The sequence below is a fragment of the Oncorhynchus kisutch genome, linkage group LG8, assembly GCF_002021735.2.
Source record: "Oncorhynchus kisutch isolate 150728-3 linkage group LG8, Okis_V2, whole genome shotgun sequence".
NCBI classification, from domain to species: domain Eukaryota; kingdom Metazoa; phylum Chordata; class Actinopteri; order Salmoniformes; family Salmonidae; genus Oncorhynchus; species Oncorhynchus kisutch.
In genome coordinates, this window is record NC_034181.2 from 2,429,666 (window position 1) to 2,450,929 (window position 21,264).

Here is a 21,264-nt window from a genome sequence, read left to right on the forward strand (position 1 = left end):
CCTCATTCAGCGTTGACCTAGAGACACCACAACATCACATTCATCAGTAATAAGGTCCTCATTCAGCGTTCTGAGTTGACCTAGAGACACCACAACATCACATTCATCAGTAATAAGGTCCTCATTCAGCGTTCTGAGTTGACCTAGAGACACCACAACATCACATTCATCAGTAATAAGGTCCTCATTCAGCGTTCTGAGTTGACCTAGAGACACCACAACATCACATTCATCAGTAATAAGGTCCTCATTCAGCGTTGACCTAGAGACACCACAACATCACATTCATCAGTAATAAGGTCCTCATTCAGCGTTGACCTAGAGACACCACAACATCACATTCATCAGTAATTAGGTCCTCATTCAGCGTTCTGAGTTGACCTAGAGACACCACAACATCACATTCATCAGTAATAAGGTCCTCATTCAGCGTTGACCTAGAGACACCACAACATCACATTCATCAGTAATAAGGTCCTCATTCAGCGTTGACCTAGAGACACCACAACATCACATTCATCAGTAATAAGGTCCTCATTCAGCTCTCTGAGTTGACCTAGAGACACCACAACATCACATTCATCAGTAATAAGGTCCTCATTCAGCGTTCTGAGTTGACCTAGAGACACCACAACATCACATTCATCAGTAATAAGGTCCTCATTCAGCTCTCTGAGTTGACCTAGAGACACCACAACATCACATTCATCAGTAATAAGGTCCTCATTCAGCGTTCTGAGTTGACCTAGAGACACCACAACATCACATTCATCAGTAATAAGGTCCTCATTCAGCGTTGACCTAGAGACACCACAACATCACATTCATCAGTAATAAGATCCTCATTCAGCTCTCTGAGTTGACCTAGAGACAACACAACATCACATTCATCAGTAATAAGGTCCTCATTCAGCATTCTGAGTTGACCTAGAGACACCACAACATCACATTCATCAGTAATAAGGTCCTCATTCAGCGTTCTGAGTTGACCTAGAGACACCACAACATCACATTCATCAGTAATAAGGTCCTCATTCAGCGTTCTGAGTTGACCTAGAGACACCACAACATCACATTCATCAGTAATAAGGTCCTCATTCAGCGTTCTGAGTTGACCTAGAGACACCACAACATCACATTCATCAGTAATAAGGTCCTCATTCAGCGTTCTGAGTTGACCTAGAGACACCACAACATCACATTCATCAGTAATAAGGTCCTCATTCAGCGTTGACCTAGAGACACCACAACATCACATTCATCAGTAATAAGGTCCTCATTCAGCGTTCTGAGTTGACCTAGAGACACCACAACATCACATTCATCAGTAATAAGGTCCTCATTCAGCGTTGACCTAGAGACACCACAACATCACATTCATCAGTAATAAGGTCCTCATTCAGCGTTCTGAGTTGACCTAGAGACACCACAACATCACATTCATCAGTAATAAGGTCCTCATTCAGCGTTGACCTAGAGACACCACAACATCACATTCATCAGTAATAAGGTCCTCATTCAGCGTTCTGAGTTGACCTAGAGACACCACAACATCACATTCATCAGTAATAAGGTCCTCATTCAGCGTTCTGAGTTGACCTAGAGACACCACAACATCACATTCATCAGTAATAAGGTCCTCATTCAGCGTTCTGAGTTGACCTAGAGACACCACAACATCACATTCATCAGTAATAAGGTCCTCATTCAGCGTTGACCTAGAGACACCACAACATCACATTCATCAGTAATAAGGTCCTCATTCAGCGTTGACCTAGAGACACCACAACATCACATTCATCAGTAATTAGGTCCTCATTCAGCGTTCTGAGTTGACCTAGAGACACCACAACATCACATTCATCAGTAATAAGGTCCTCATTCAGCGTTGACCTAGAGACACCACAACATCACATTCATCAGTAATAAGGTCCTCATTCAGCGTTGACCTAGAGACACCACAACATCACATTCATCAGTAATAAGGTCCTCATTCAGCTCTCTGAGTTGACCTAGAGACACCACAACATCACATTCATCAGTAATAAGGTCCTCATTCAGCGTTCTGAGTTGACCTAGAGACACCACAACATCACATTCATCAGTAATAAGGTCCTCATTCAGCGTTGACCGAGACACCACAGCATCACATTCATCAGTAATAAGGTCCTCATTCAGCTTTCTGAGTTGACCTAGAGACACCACAACATCACATTCATCAGTAATAAGGTCCTCATTCAGCGTTGACCTAGAGACACCACAACATCACATTCATCAGTAATAAGGTCCTCATTCAGCGTTCTGAGTTGACCTAGAGACACCACAACATCACATTCATCAGTAATAAGGTCCTCATTCAGCGTTGACCTAGAGACACCACAACATCACATTCATCAGTAATAAGGTCCTCATTCAGCGTTGACCTAGAGACACCACAACATCACATTCATCAGTAATAAGGTCCTCATTCAGCGTTGACCTAGAGACACCACAACATCACATTCATCAGTAATAAGGTCCTCATTCAGCGTTCTGAGTTGACCTAGAGACACCACAACATCACATTCATCAGTAATAAGGTCCTCATTCAGCGTTCTGAGTTGACCTAGAGACACCACAACATCACATTCATCAGTAATAAGGTCCTCATTCAGCGTTCTGAGTTGACCTAGAGACACCACAACATCACATTCATCAGTAATAAGGTCCTCATTCAGCGTTGACCTAGAGACACCACAACATCACATTCATCAGTAATAAGGTCCTCATTCAGCGTTGACCTAGAGACACCACAACATCACATTCATCAGTAATAAGGTCCTCATTCAGCGTTGACCTAGAGACACCACAACATCACATTCATCAGAAATAAGATCCTCATTCAGCTCTCTGAGTTGACCTAGAGACAACACAACATCACATTCATCAGTAATAAGGTCCTCATTCAGCGTTCTGAGTTGACCTAGAGACACCACAACATCACATTCATCAGTAATAAGGTCCTCATTCAGCGTTCTGAGTTGACCTAGAGACACCACAACATCACATTCATCAGTAATAAGGTCCTCATTCAGCGTTCTGAGTTGACCTAGAGACACCACAACATCACATTCATCAGTAATAAGGTCCTCATTCAGCGTTCTGAGTTGACCTAGAGACACCACAACATCACATTCATCAGTAATAAGGTCCTCATTCAGCGTTCTGAGTTGACCTAGAGACACCACAACATCACATTCATCAGTAATAAGGTCCTCATTCAGCGTTGACCTAGAGACACCACAACATCACATTCATCAGTAATAAGGTCCTCATTCAGCGTTCTGAGTTGACCTAGAGACACCACAACATCACATTCATCAGTAATAAGGTCCTCATTCAGCGTTGACCTAGAGACACCACAACATCACATTCATCAGTAATAAGGTCCTCATTCAGCGTTCTGAGTTGACCTAGAGACACCACAACATCACATTCATCAGTAATAAGGTCCTCATTCAGCGTTCTGAGTTGACCTAGAGACACCACAACATCACATTCATCAGTAATAAGGTCCTCATTCAGCGTTCTGAGTTGACCTAGAGACACCACAACATCACATTCATCAGTAATAAGGTCCTCATTCAGCGTTGACCTAGAGACACCACAACATCACATTCATCAGTAATAAGGTCCTCATTCAGCGTTGACCTAGAGACACCACAACATCACATTCATCAGTAATTAGGTCCTCATTCAGCGTTCTGAGTTGACCTAGAGACACCACAACATCACATTCATCAGTAATAAGGTCCTCATTCAGCGTTGACCTAGAGACACCACAACATCACATTCATCAGTAATAAGGTCCTCATTCAGCGTTGACCTAGAGACACCACAACATCACATTCATCAGTAATAAGGTCCTCATTCAGCTCTCTGAGTTGACCTAGAGACACCACAACATCACATTCATCAGTAATAAGGTCCTCATTCAGCGTTCTGAGTTGACCTAGAGACACCACAACATCACATTCATCAGTAATAAGGTCCTCATTCAGCGTTGACCGAGACACCACAGCATCACATTCATCAGTAATAAGGTCCTCATTCAGCTTTCTGAGTTGACCTAGAGACACCACAACATCACATTCATCAGTAATAAGGTCCTCATTCAGCGTTGACCTAGAGACACCACAACATCACATTCATCAGTAATAAGGTCCTCATTCAGCGTTCTGAGTTGACCTAGAGACACCACAACATCACATTCATCAGTAATAAGGTCCTCATTCAGCGTTGACCTAGAGACACCACAACATCACATTCATCAGTAATAAGGTCCTCATTCAGCGTTGACCTAGAGACACCACAACATCACATTCATCAGTAATAAGGTCCTCATTCAGCGTTGACCTAGAGACACCACAACATCACATTCATCAGTAATAAGGTCCTCATTCAGCGTTCTGAGTTGACCTAGAGACACCACAACATCACATTCATCAGTAATAAGGTCCTCATTCAGCGTTGACCTAGAGACACCACAACATCACATTCATCAGTAATAAGGTCCTCATTCAGCGTTCTGAGTTGACCTAGAGACACCACAACATCACATTCATCAGTAATAAGGTCCTCATTCAGCGTTCTGAGTTGACCTAGAGACACCACAACATCACATTCATCAGTAATAAGGTCCTCATTCAGCGTTCTGAGTTGACCTAGAGACACCACAACATCACATTCATCAGTAATAAGGTCCTCATTCAGCGTTGACCTAGAGACACCACAACATCACATTCATCAGTAATAAGGTCCTCATTCAGCGTTGACCTAGAGACACCACAACATCACATTCATCAGTAATAAGGTCCTCATTCAGCGTTCTGAGTTGACCTAGAGACACCACAACATCACATTCATCAGTAATAAGGTCCTCATTCAGCGTTCTGAGTTGACCTAGAGACACCACAACATCACATTCATCAGTAATAAGGTCCTCATTCAGCGTTCTGAGTTGACCTAGAGACACCACAACATCACATTCATCAGTAATAAGGTCCTCATTCAGCGTTGACCGAGACACCACAGCATCACATTCATCAGTAATAAGGTCCTCATTCAGCTCTCTGAGTTGACCTAGAGACACCACAACATCACATTCATCAGTAATAAGGTCCTCATTCAGCGTTCTGAGTTGACCTAGAGACACCACAACATCACATTCATCAGTAATAAGGTCCTCATTCAGCGTTCTGAGTTGACCTAGAGACACCACAACATCACATTCATCAGTAATAAGGTCCTCATTCAGCGTTCTGAGTTGACCTAGAGACACCACAACATCACATTCATCAGTAATAAGGTCCTCATTCAGCGTTCTGAGTTGACCTAGAGACACCACAACATCACATTCATCAGTAATAAGGTCCTCATTCAGCGTTCTGAGTTGACCTAGAGACACCACAACATCACATTCATCAGTAATAAGGTCCTCATTCAGCTCTCTGAGTTGACCTAGAGACACCACAACATCACATTCATCAGTAATAAGGTCCTCATTCAGCGTTCTGAGTTGACCTAGAGACACCACAACATCACATTCATCAGTAATAAGGTCCTCATTCAGCGTTGACCTAGAGACACCACAACATCACATTCATCAGTAATAAGATCCTCATTCAGCTCTCTGAGTTGACCTAGAGACAACACAACATCACATTCATCAGTAATAAGGTCCTCATTCAGCGTTCTGAGTTGACCTAGAGACACCACAACATCACATTCATCAGTAATAAGGTCCTCATTCAGCGTTCTGAGTTGACCTAGAGACACCACAACATCACATTCATCAGTAATAAGGTCCTCATTCAGCGTTCTGAGTTGACCTAGAGACACCACAACATCACATTCATCAGTAATAAGGTCCTCATTCAGCGTTCTGAGTTGACCTAGAGACACCACAACATCACATTCATCAGTAATAAGGTCCTCATTCAGCGTTCTGAGTTGACCTAGAGACACCACAACATCACATTCATCAGTAATAAGGTCCTCATTCAGCGTTGACCTAGAGACACCACAACATCACATTCATCAGTAATAAGGTCCTCATTCAGCGTTCTGAGTTGACCTAGAGACACCACAACATCACATTCATCAGTAATAAGGTCCTCATTCAGCGTTGACCTAGAGACACCACAACATCACATTCATCAGTAATAAGGTCCTCATTCAGCGTTCTGAGTTGACCTAGAGACACCACAACATCACATTCATCAGTAATAAGGTCCTCATTCAGCGTTGACCTAGAGACACCACAACATCACATTCATCAGTAATAAGGTCCTCATTCAGCGTTCTGAGTTGACCTAGAGACACCACAACATCACATTCATCAGTAATAAGGTCCTCATTCAGCGTTCTGAGTTGACCTAGAGACACCACAACATCACATTCATCAGTAATAAGGTCCTCATTCAGCGTTCTGAGTTGACCTAGAGACACCACAACATCACATTCATCAGTAATAAGGTCCTCATTCAGCGTTGACCTAGAGACACCACAACATCACATTCATCAGTAATAAGGTCCTCATTCAGCGTTGACCTAGAGACACCACAACATCACATTCATCAGTAATTAGGTCCTCATTCAGCGTTCTGAGTTGACCTAGAGACACCACAACATCACATTCATCAGTAATAAGGTCCTCATTCAGCGTTCTGAGTTGACCTAGAGACACCACAACATCACATTCATCAGTAATAAGGTCCTCATTCAGCGTTCTGAGTTGACCTAGAGACACCACAACATCACATTCATCAGTAATAAGGTCCTCATTCAGCGTTGACCTAGAGACCCCACAACATCACATTCATCAGTAATAAGGTCCTCATTCAGCGTTCTGAGTTGACCTAGAGACACCACAACATCACATTCATCAGTAATAAGGTCCTCATTCAGTGTTGACCTAGAGACACCACAACATCACATTCATCCGTAATAAGGTCCTCATTCAGCTCTCTGAGTTGACCTAGAGACACCACAACATCACATTCATCAGTAATAAGGTCCTCATTCAGCGTTCTGAGTTGACCTAGAGACACCACAACATCACATTCATCAGTAATAAGGTCCTCATTCAGCGTTCTGAGTTGACCTAGAGACACCACAACATCACATTCATCAGTAATAAGGTCCTCATTCAGCGTTCTGAGTTGACCTAGAGACACCACATCACATTCATCAGTAATAAGGTCCTCATTCAGCGTTCTGAGTTGACCTAGAGACACCACAACATCACATTCATCAGTAATAAGGTCCTCATTCAGCGTTCTGAGTTGACCTAGAGACACCACAACATCACATTCATCAGTAATAAGGTCCTCATTCAGCGTTCTGAGTTGACCTAGAGACACCACAACATCACATTCATCAGTAATAAGGTCCTCATTCAGCGTTCTGAGTTGACCTAGAGACACCACAACATCACATTCATCAGTAATAAGGTCCTCATTCAGCGTTGACCTAGAGACACCACAACATCACATTCATCAGTAATAAGGTCCTCATTCAGCGTTGACCTAGAGACACCACAACATCACATTCATCAGTAATAAGGTCCTCATTCAGCGTTCTGAGTTGACCTAGAGACACCACAACATCACATTCATCAGTAATAAGGTCCTCATTCAGCGTTGACCTAGAGACACCACAAACATCACATTCATCAGTAATAAGGTCCTCATTCAGCGTTCTGAGTTGACCTAGAGACACCACAACATCACATTCATCAGTAATAAGGTCCTCATTCAGCGTTCTGAGTTGACCTAGAGACACCACAACATCACATTCATCAGTAATAAGGTCCTCATTCAGCGTTGACCTAGAGACACCACAACATCACATTCATCAGTAATAAGGTCCTCATTCAGCGTTCTGAGTTGACCTAGAGACACCACAACATCACATTCATCAGTAATAAGGTCCTCATTCAGCGTTGACCTAGAGACACCACAACATCACATTCATCAGTAATAAGGTCCTCATTCAGCGTTCTGAGTTGACCTAGAGACACCACAACATCACATTCATCAGTAATAAGGTCCTCATTCAGCTCTCTGAGTTGACCTAGAGACAACACAACATCACATTCATCAGTAATAAGGTCCTCATTCAGCGTTCTGAGTTGACCTAGAGACACCACAACATCACATTCATCAGTAATAAGGTCCTCATTCAGCGTTCTGAGTTGACCTAGAGACACCACAACATCACATTCATCAGTAATAAGGTCCTCATTCAGCGTTCTGAGTTGACCTAGAGACACCACAACATCACATTCATCAGTAATAAGGTCCTCATTCAGCGTTCTGAGTTGACCTAGAGACACCACAACATCACATTCATCAGTAATAAGGTCCTCATTCAGCGTTGACCTAGAGACACCACAACATCACATTCATCAGTAATAAGGTCCTCATTCAGCGTTCTGAGTTGACCTAGAGACACCACAACATCACATTCATCAGTAATAAGGTCTCATTCAGCGTTCTGAGTTGACCTAGAGACACCACAACATCACATTCATCAGTAATAAGGTCCTCATTCAGCGTTCTGAGTTGACCTAGAGACACCACAACATCACATTCATCAGTAATAAGGTCCTCATTCAGCGTTGACCTAGAGACACCACAACATCACATTCATCAGTAATAAGGTCCTCATTCAGCGTTCTGAGTTGACCTAGAGACACCACAACATCACATTCATCAGTAATAAGGTCCTCATTCAGCGTTGACCTAGAGACACCACAACATCACATTCATCAGTAATAAGGTCCTCATTCAGCGTTGACCTAGAGACACCACAACATCACATTCATCAGTAATAAGGTCCTCATTCAGCGTTCTGAGTTGACCTAGAGACACCACAACATCACATTCATCAGTAATAAGGTCCTCATTCAGCGTTCTGAGTTGACCTAGAGACACCACAACATCACATTCATCAGTAATAAGGTCCTCATTCAGCGTTCTGAGTTGACCTAGAGACACCACAACATCACATTCATCAGTAATAAGGTCCTCATTCAGCGTTGACCTAGAGACACCACAACATCACATTCATCAGTAATAAGGTCCTCATTCAGCGTTCTGAGTTGACCTAGAGACACCACAACATCACATTCATCAGTAATAAGGTCCTCATTCAGCGTTGACCTAGAGACACCACAACATCACATTCATCAGTAATAAGGTCCTCATTCAGCGTTGACCTAGAGACACCACAACATCACATTCATCAGTAATACGGTCCTCATTCAGCTCTCTGAGTTGACCTAGAGACACCACAACATCACATTCATCAGTAATACGGTCCTCATTCAGCTCTCTGAGTTGACCTAGAGACACCACAACATCACATTCATCAGTAATAAGGTCCTCATTCAGCGTTGACCTAGAGACACCACAACATCACATTCATCAGTAATAAGGTCCTCATTCAGCGTTGACCTAGAGACACCACAACATCACATTCATCAGTAATAAGGTCCTCATTCAGCGTTCTGAGTTGACCTAGAGACACCACAACATCACATTCATCAGTAATAAGGTCCTCATTCAGCGTTGACCTAGAGACACCACAACATCACATTCATCAGTAATAAGGTCCTCATTCAGCGTTCTGACTTGACCTAGAGACACCACAACATCACATTCATCAGTAATAAGGTCCTCATTCAGCGTTCTGAGTTGACCTAGAGACACCACAACATCACATTCATCAGTAATAAGGTCCTCATTCAGCGTTCTGAGTTGACCTAGAGACACCACAACATCACATTCATCAGTAATAAGGTCCTCATTCAGCGTTCTGAGTTGACCTAGAGACACCACAACATCACATTCATCAGTAATAAGGTCCTCATTCAGCGTTCTGAGTTGACCTAGAGACACCACAACATCACATTCATCAGTAATAAGGTCCTCATTCAGCGTTGACCTAGAGACACCACAACATCACATTCATCAGTAATAAGGTCCTCATTCAGCGTTCTGAGTTGACCTAGAGACACCACAACATCACATTCATCAGTAATAAGGTCCTCATTCAGCGTTCTGAGTTGACCTAGAGACACCACAACATCACATTCATCAGTAATAAGGTCCTCATTCAGCGTTCTGAGTTGACCTAGAGACACCACAACATCACATTCATCAGTAATAAGGTCCTCATTCAGCGTTCTGAGTTGACCTAGAGACACCACAACATCACATTCATCAGTAATAAGGTCCTCATTCAGCGTTCTGAGTTGACCTAGAGACACCACATCATCACATTCATCAGTAATAAGGTCCTCATTCAGCGTTCTGAGTTGACCTAGAGACACCACAACATCACATTCATCAGTAATAAGGTCCTCATTCAGCGTTGACCTAGAGACACCACAACATCACATTCATCAGTAATAAGGTCCTCATTCAGCGTTCTGAGTTGACCTAGAGACACCACAACATCACATTCATCAGTAATAAGGTCCTCATTCAGCGTTGACCTAGAGACACCACAACATCACATTCATCAGTAATAAGGTCCTCATTCAGCGTTGACCTAGAGACACCACAACATCACATTCATCAGTAATAAGGTCCTCATTCAGCGTTCTGAGTTGACCTAGACACCACAACATCACATTCATCAGTAATAAGGTCCTCATTCAGCGTTGACCTAGAGACACCACAACATCACATTCATCAGTAATAAGGTCCTCATTCAGCGTTCTGAGTTGACCTAGAGACACCACAACATCACATTCATCAGTAATAAGGTCCTCATTCAGCGTTGACCTAGAGACACCACAACATCACATTCATCAGTAATACGGTCCTCATTCAGCTCTCTGAGTTGACCTAGAGACACCACAACATCACATTCATCAGTAATAAGGTCCTCATTCAGCATTCTGAGTTGACCTAGAGACACCACAACATCACATTCATCAGTAGTAAGGTCCTCATTCAGCATTCTGAGTTGACCTAGAGACACCACAACATCACATTCATCAGTAATAAGGTCCTCATTCAGCATTCTGAGTTGACCTAGAGACACCACAACATCACATTCATCAGTAGTAAGGTCCTCATTCAGCGTTGACCTAGAGACACCACAACATCACATTCATCAGTAATAAGGTCCTCATTCAGCGTTGACCTAGAGACACCACAACATCACATTCATCAGTAATAAGGTCCTCATTCAGCTCTCTGAGTTGACCTAGAGACACCACAACATCACATTCATCAGTAATAAGGTCCTCATTCAGCTCTCTGAGTTGACCTAGAGACACCACAACATCACATTCATCAGTAATAAGGTCCTCATTCAGCTCTCTGAGTTGACCTAGAGACACCACAACATCACATTCATCAGTAATACGGTCCTCATTCAGCTCTCTGAGTTGACCTAGAGACACCACAACATCACATTCATCAGTAATAAGGTCCTCATTCAGCGTTGACCTAGAGACACCACAACATCACATTCATCAGTAATAAGGTCCTCATTCAGCGTTGACCTAGAGACACCACAACATCACATTCATCAGTAATAAGGTCCTCATTCAGCGTTCTGAGTTGACCTAGAGACACCACAACATCACATTCATCAGTAATAAGGTCCTCATTCAGCGTTGACCTAGAGACACCACAACATCACATTCATCAGTAATAAGGTCCTCATTCAGCGTTCTGAGTTGACCTAGAGACACCACAACATCACATTCATCAGTAATAAGGTCCTCATTCAGCGTTCTGAGTTGACCTAGAGACACCACAACATCACATTCATCAGTAATAAGGTCCTCATTCAGCGTTCTGAGTTGACCTAGAGACACCACAACATCACATTCATCAGTAATAAGGTCCTCATTCAGCGTTCTGAGTTGACCTAGAGACACCACATCATCACATTCATCAGTAATAAGGTCCTCATTCAGCGTTCTGAGTTGACCTAGAGACACCACAACATCACATTCATCAGTAATAAGGTACTCATTCAGCGTTGACCTAGAGACACCACAACATCACATTCATCAGTAATAAGGTCCTCATTCAGCGTTCTGAGTTGACCTAGAGACACCACAACATCACATTCATCAGTAATAAGGTCCTCATTCAGCGTTGACCTAGAGACACCACAACATCACATTCATCAGTAATAAGGTCCTCATTCAGCGTTGACCTAGAGACACCACAACATCACATTCATCAGTAATAAGGTCCTCATTCAGCGTTCTGAGTTGACCTAGACACCACAACATCACATTCATCAGTAATAAGGTCCTCATTCAGCGTTGACCTAGAGACACCACAACATCACATTCATCAGTAATAAGGTCCTCATTCAGCGTTCTGAGTTGACCTAGAGACACCACAACATCACATTCATCAGTAATAAGGTCCTCATTCAGCGTTCTGAGTTGACCTAGAGACACCACAACATCACATTCATCAGTAATAAGGTCCTCATTCAGCGTTGACCTAGAGACACCACAACATCACATTCATCAGTAATAAGGTCCTCATTCAGCGTTCTGAGTTGACCTAGAGACACCACAACATCACATTCATCAGTAATAAGGTCCTCATTCAGCGTTCTGAGTTGACCTAGAGACACCACAACATCACATTCATCAGTAATAAGGTCCTCATTCAGCGTTCTGAGTTGACCTAGAGACACCACAACATCACATTCATCAGTAATAAGGTCCTCATTCAGCGTTCTGAGTTGACCTAGAGACACCACAACATCACATTCATCAGTAATAAGGTCCTCATTCAGCGTTCTGAGTTGACCTAGAGACACCACATCATCACATTCATCAGTAATACGGTCCTCATTCAGCGTTCTGAGTTGACCTAGAGACACCACAACATCACATTCATCAGTAATAAGGTCCTCATTCAGCGTTGACCTAGAGACACCACAACATCACATTCATCAGTAATAAGGTCCTCATTCAGCGTTCTGAGTTGACCTAGAGACACCACAACATCACATTCATCAGTAATAAGGTCCTCATTCAGCGTTGACCTAGAGACACCACAACATCACATTCATCAGTAATAAGGTCCTCATTCAGCGTTGACCTAGAGACACCACAACATCACATTCATCAGTAATAAGGTCCTCATTCAGCGTTCTGAGTTGACCTAGACACCACAACATCACATTCATCAGTAATAAGGTCCTCATTCAGCGTTGACCTAGAGACACCACAACATCACATTCATCAGTAATAAGGTCCTCATTCAGCGTTCTGAGTTGACCTAGAGACACCACAACATCACATTCATCAGTAATAAGGTCCTCATTCAGCGTTGACCTAGAGACACCACAACATCACATTCATCAGTAATACGGTCCTCATTCAGCTCTCTGAGTTGACCTAGAGACACCACAACATCACATTCATCAGTAATAAGGTCCTCATTCAGCATTCTGAGTTGACCTAGAGACACCACAACATCACATTCATCAGTAATAAGGTCCTCATTCAGCATTCTGAGTTGACCTAGAGACACCACAACATCACATTCATCAGTAGTAAGGTCCTCATTCAGCGTTGACCTAGAGACACCACAACATCACATTCATCAGTAATAAGGTCCTCATTCAGCGTTGACCTAGAGACACCACAACATCACATTCATCAGTAATAAGGTCCTCATTCAGCTCTCTGAGTTGACCTAGAGACACCACAACATCACATTCATCAGTAATAAGGTCCTCATTCAGCTCTCTGAGTTGACCTAGAGACACCACAACATCACATTCATCAGTAATAAGGTCCTCATTCAGCTCTCTGAGTTGACCTAGAGACACCACAACATCACATTCATCAGTAATACGGTCCTCATTCAGCTCTCTGAGTTGACCTAGAGACACCACAACATCACATTCATCAGTAATAAGGTCCTCATTCAGCGTTGACCTAGAGACACCACAACATCACATTCATCAGTAATAAGGTCCTCATTCAGCGTTGACCTAGAGACACCACAACATCACATTCATCAGTAATAAGGTCCTCATTCAGCGTTCTGAGTTGACCTAGAGACACCACAACATCACATTCATCAGTAATAAGGTCCTCATTCAGCGTTGACCTAGAGACACCACAACATCACATTCATCAGTAATAAGGTCCTCATTCAGCGTTCTGAGTTGACCTAGAGACACCACAACATCACATTCATCAGTAATAAGGTCCTCATTCAGCGTTCTGAGTTGACCTAGAGACACCACAACATCACATTCATCAGTAATAAGGTCCTCATTCAGCGTTCTGAGTTGACCTAGAGACACCACAACATCACATTCATCAGTAATAAGGTCCTCATTCAGCGTTCTGAGTTGACCTAGAGACACCACATCATCACATTCATCAGTAATAAGGTCCTCATTCAGCGTTCTGAGTTGACCTAGAGACACCACAACATCACATTCATCAGTAATAAGGTCCTCATTCAGCGTTGACCTAGAGACACCACAACATCACATTCATCAGTAATAAGGTCCTCATTCAGCGTTCTGAGTTGACCTAGAGACACCACAACATCACATTCATCAGTAATAAGGTCCTCATTCAGCGTTGACCTAGAGACACCACAACATCACATTCATCAGTAATAAGGTCCTCATTCAGCGTTGACCTAGAGACACCACAACATCACATTCATCAGTAATAAGGTCCTCATTCAGCGTTCTGAGTTGACCTAGACACCACAACATCACATTCATCAGTAATAAGGTCCTCATTCAGCGTTGACCTAGAGACACCACAACATCACATTCATCAGTAATAAGGTCCTCATTCAGCGTTCTGAGTTGACCTAGAGACACCACAACATCACATTCATCAGTAATAAGGTCCTCATTCAGCGTTCTGAGTTGACCTAGAGACACCACAACATCACATTCATCAGTAATAAGGTCCTCATTCAGCGTTGACCTAGAGACACCACAACATCACATTCATCAGTAATAAGGTCCTCATTCAGCGTTCTGAGTTGACCTAGAGACACCACAACATCACATTCATCAGTAATAAGGTCCTCATTCAGCGTTGACCTAGAGACACCACAACATCACATTCATCAGTAATAAGGTCCTCATTCAGCGTTGACCTAGAGACACCACAACATCACATTCATCAGTAATAAGGTCCTCATTCAGCGTTGACCTAGAGACACCACAACATCACATTCATCAGTAATAAGGTCCTCATTCAGCGTTCTGAGTTGACCTAGAGACACCACAACATCACATTCATCAGTAATAAGGTCCTCATTCAGCATTCTGAGTTGACCTAGAGACACCACAACATCACATTCATCAGTAATAAGGTCCTCATTCAGCATTCTGAGTTGACCTAGAGACACCACAACATCACATTCATCAGTAATAAGGTCCTCATTCAGCGTTGACCTAGAGACACCACAACATCACATTCATCAGTAATAAGGTCCTCATTCAGCGTTGACCTAGAGACACCACAACATCACATTCATCAGTAATAAGGTCCTCATTCAGCTCTCTGAGTTGACCTAGAGACACCACAACATCACATTCATCAGTAATAAGGTCCTCATTCAGCGTTCTGAGTTGACCTAGAGACACCACAACATCACATTCATCAGTAATAAGGTCCTCATTCAGCGTTCTGAGTTGACCTAGAGACACCACAACATCACATTCATCAGTAATAAGGTCCTCATTCAGCGTTCTGAGTTGACCTAGAGACACCACAACATCACATTCATCAGTAATAAGGTCCTCATTCAGCTCTCTGAGTTGACCTAGAGATACCACAACATCACATTCATCAGTAATAAGGTCCTCATTCAGCGTTGACCTAGAGACACCACAACATCACATTCATCAGTAATAAGGTCCTCATTCAGCGTTGACCTAGAGACACCACAACATCACATTCATCAGTAATAAGGTCCTCATTCAGCGTTGACCTAGAGACACCACAACATCACATTCATCAGTAATAAGGTCCTCATTCAGCGTTGACCTAGAGACACCACAACATCACATTCATCAGTAATAAGGTCCTCATTCAGCATTGACCTAGAGACACCACAACATCACATTCATCAGTAATAAGGTCCTCATTCAGCGTTGACCTAGAGACACCACAACATCACATTCATCAGTAATAAGGTCCTCATTCAGCGTTGACCTAGAGACACCACAACATCACATCCATCAGTAATAAGGTCCTCATTCAGCTCTCTGAGTTGACCTAGAGACACCACAACATCACATTCATCAGTAATAAGGTCCTCATTCAGCGTTGACCTAGAGACACCACAACATCACATTCATCAGTAATAAGGTCCTCATTCAGCGTTGACCTAGAGACACCACAACATCACATTCATCAGTAATAAGGTCCTCATTCAGCGTTGACCTAGAGACACCACAACATCACATTCATCAGTAATAAGGTCCTCATTCAGCGTTGACCTAGAGACACCACAACATCACATTCATCAGTAATAAGGTCCTCATTCAGCGTTGACCTAGAGACACCACAACATCACATTCATCAGTAATAAGGTCCTCATTCAGCGTTGACCTAGAGACACCACAACATCACATTCATCAGTAATAAGGTCCTCATTCAGCGTTGACCTAGAGACACCACAACATCACATTCATCAGTAATAAGGTCCTCATTCAGCGTTGACCTAGAGACACCACAACATCACATTCATCAGTAATAAGGTCCTCATTCAGCATTGACCTAGAGACACCACAACATCACATTCATCAGTAATAAGGTCCTCATTCAGCGTTCTGAGTTGACCCAGAGACACCACAACATCACATTCATCAGTAATAAGGTCCTCATTCAGCGTTCTGAGTTGACCCAGAGACACCACAACATCACATTCATCAGTAATCAGGTCCTCATTCAGCTCTCTTTTTTTCTCCCAATTTCATGGTATCCAATTGTTTTAGTAGTTACTATCTTGTCTCAACGCTACAACTCCCATATGGGCTCGGGAGAGACGAAGGTTGAAAGTCATGCGTCCTCCGATACACAACCCAACCAAGCCACACTGCTTCTTAACACAGCACCATCCAACCCGGAAGCCAGCCGCACCAATGTGTCGGAGGAAACACCGTGCACCTGGCAACCTTGGTTAGCGCGCACTGCGCCCGGCCCGCCACAGGAGTCGCTGGTGCGCGATGAGACAAGGATTTCCCTACCGGCCAAACCCTCCCAACGGGCTCGGGAGGTGAAGGTTGAGTTACGCGTCCTCGGAAACAACATGACCTGCCAAACCGCGCTTCTTAACACCTGCTCGCTTAATGTGTCAGAGGAAACACTGTTCAACTGACGACCGCAGTCAGCCTGCAGGCGCCCGGCCCACCACAAGGAGTCGCTAGAGCACCATGAGTCAAGTAAGGCCAAACCCTTCCCTAATCCGGACAACACTGGGCCAACCACTCCCCTAATCCGGACAGCACTGGGCCAACCACTCCCCTAATCCGGACAACGCTGGGCCAAACCCTCCCCTAATCCGGACAACGCTGGGCCAAACCCTCCCCTAATCTGGACAACGCTGGGCCAGAACCTCCCCTAATCTGGACAGCGCTGGGCCAAAACCTCCCCTAATCCGGACAACCCCTCCCCTAATCCGGACAACGCTGGGCCAAACCCTCCCCTAATCCGGACAACGCTGGGCCAAACCCTCCCCTAATCCGGACAACGCTGGGCCAAACCCTCCCCTAATCCGGACACCGCTGGGCCAAACCCTCCCCTAATCCGGACAACGCTGGGCCAAACCCTCCCCTAATCCGGACAACGCTGGGCCAAACCCTCCCCTAATCCGGACAACGCTGGGCCAAACCCTCCCCTAATCCGGACAACGCTGGGCCAAACCCTCCCCTAATCCGGACAACGCTGGGCCAAACCCTCCCCTAATCCGGACAACGCTGGGCCAAACCCTCCCCTAATCCGGACAACGCTGGGCCAAACCCTCCCCTAATCCGGACAACGCTGGGCCAAACCCTCCCCTAATCCGGACAACGCTGGGCCAAACCCTCCCCTAATCCGGACAACGCTGGGCCAAACCCTCCCCTAATCCGGACAACGCTGGGCCAAACCCACATGTTCTAGAACCTCCTCAGGGTCAGGGAATACAGGAGACATGTTCTAGAGCCTCCTCAGGAATACAGGAGACATGTTCTAGAGCCTCCTCAGGAATACAGGAGACATGTTCTAGAGCCTCCTCAGGAATACAGGAGACATGTTCTAGAGCCTCCTCAGGAATACAGGAGACATGTTCTAGAGCCTCCTCGGGAATACAGGAGACATGTTCTAGAGCCTCCTCAGGAATACAGGAGACATGTTCTAGAGCCTGGTTAGATATACAAGGAGACATGTTCTAGAGCCTCCTCGGGGTCAGGAATACAGGAGACATGTTCTAGGGCCTGGTCAGGAATACAGGAGACATGTTCTAGAGCCTCCTCGGGGTCAGGAATACAGGAGACATGTTCTAGGGCCTGGTCAGGAATACAGGAGACATGTTCTAGAGCCTCCTCAGGAATACAGGAGACATGTTCTAGAGCCTGGTTAGGAATACAGGAGACATGTTCTAGAGCCTGGTTAGGAATACAGGAGACATGTTCTAGAGCCTCCTCAGGGTCAGGAATACAGGAGACATGTTCTAGAGCCTCCCCAGGGTCAGGAATACAGGAGACATGTTCTAGAACCTCAGGGTCAGCAATACAGGAGACATGTTCTAGAGCCTCCTCAGGGTCAGGAATACAGGAGACATGTTCTAGAACCTGGTCAGGAATACAGGAGACATGTTCTAGAGCCTGGTCAGGAATACAGGAGACATGTTCTAGAGTCTCCTCAGGGTCAGGAATACAGGAGACATGTTCTAGAGCCTCCTCAGGGTCAGGAATACAGGAGACATGTTCTAGAGCCTCCTCAGGGTCAGGAATACAGGAGACATGTTCTAGAGCCTCCTCAGGGCCAGGAATACAGGAGACATGTTCTAGAGCCTCCTCAGGGTCAGGAATACAGGAGACATGTTCTAGAGCCTCCTCAGGGTCAGGAATACAGGAGACATGTTCTAGAGCCTCCTCAGGGTCAGGAATACAGGAGACATGTTCTAGAGCCTCCTCAGGGTCAGGAATACAGGAGACATGTTCTAGAGCCTCCTCAGGGTCAGGAATACAGGAGACATGTTCTAGAGCCTCCTCAGGGTCAGGAACAGAGGAGACGGTGACTGTATTAGTCTACACTACACCACCACCCCTGTATGAGTCTACACTACACACCACCACCCCTGTATTAGTCTACACTACACCACCACCCCTGTATTAATCTACACTACACACCACCACCCCTGTATGAGTCTACACTACACCACCACCCCTGTATGAGTCTACACTACACCACCACCCCTGTATGAGTCTACACTACACTACCCCTGTATGAGTCTACACTACACTACCCCTGTATGAGTCTACACTACACTACCCCTGTATGAGTCTACACTACACCACCCCTGTATGAGTCTACACTACAAACCACCACCCCTGTATGAGTCTACACTACACCACCCCTGTATTAGTCTACACTACACCACCCCTGTATTAGTCTACACTACACACCACCACCCCTGTATGAGTCTACACTACACACCACCACCCCTGTATGAGTCTACACTACACACCACCACCCCTGTATTAGTCTACACTACACCACCCCTGTATTAGTCTACACTACACACCACCACACCTGTATTAGTCTACACTACACCACCCCTGTATGAGTCTACACTACACTACCCCTGTATGAGTCTACAATACACTACCCCTGTATGAGTCTACACTACCCCTGTATGAGTCTACACTACACTACCCCTGTATGAGTCTACACTACACCACCCCTGTATGAGTCTACACTACAAACCACCACCCCTGTATGAGTCTACAATACACACCACCACCCCTGTATGAGTCTACACTACACACCACCACCCCTGTATGAGTCTACACTACACACCACCACACCTGTATTAGTCTACACTACACCACCCCTGTATGAGTCTACACCACACTACCCCTGTATGAGTCTACACTACCCCTGTATGAGTCTACACTACCCCTGTATGAGTCTACACTACACTACCCCTGTATGAGTCTACACTACACCACCCCTGTATGAGTCTACACTACAAACCACCACCCCTGTATGAGTCTACACTACACACCACAACCCCTGTATGAGTCTACACTACACACCACCACCCCTGTATGAGTCTACACTACACACCACCACCCCTGTATGAGTCTACACTACACACCACCACCCCTGTAGGGGTCTACACTACACACCACCACCCCTGTATGAGTCTACACTACACACCACCACACCTGTATTAGTCTACACTACACACCACCACCCCTGTATTAGTCTACACTACACACCACCACCCCTGTATTTGTCTACACTACACACCACTACACCTGTATTAGTCTACACTACACCACCCCTGTATGGGTCTACACCACACCACCACCCCTGTATTAGTCTACACTACACACCACCACCCCTGTATTAGTCTACACTACACACCACTACACCTGTATTAGTCTACACCACACCACCACCCCTGTATTAGTCTACACTACACACCACCACACCTGTATTAGTCTACACTACACACCACCACCCCTGTATTAGTCTACACTACACCACCCCTGTATTAGTCTACACTACACCACCCCTGTATTAGTCTACACTACACCACCCCTGTATTAGTCTACACTACACCACCCCTGTATTAGTCTACACTACACACCACCACCCCGGTATTAGTCTACACTACACACCACTACACCTGTATGAGTCTACACACCACCACCCCTGTATTAGTCTACACTACACACCACCACCCCTGTATTAGTCTACACTACACACCACCACCCCTGTATTAGTCTACACTACACACCACCACCCCTGTATTAGTCTACACTACACCACCCCTGTATTAGTCTACACTACACACCGCCACCCCTGTATGAGTCTACACTACACCACCCCTGTATTAGTCTACACTACACCACCGCCGCTGTATTAGTCTACACTACACACCACTACACCTGTATTAGTCTACACTACACCACCCCTGTATGAGTCTACACTACACCACCCCTGTATGAGTCTACACTACA

The 21,264-nt window shown here is 44.7% G+C and overlaps 1 protein-coding gene across 7 annotated transcripts in view; it reads left to right on the plus strand.

Annotated features, from left to right (window-relative positions):
* The window catches only part of LOC109882760 (mitogen-activated protein kinase 1), a 102,588-nt gene that overhangs the window by 54,227 nt on the left and 27,097 nt on the right, over nt 1-21,264 (plus strand). The gene's annotated exons all lie outside the window — the stretch shown is intronic.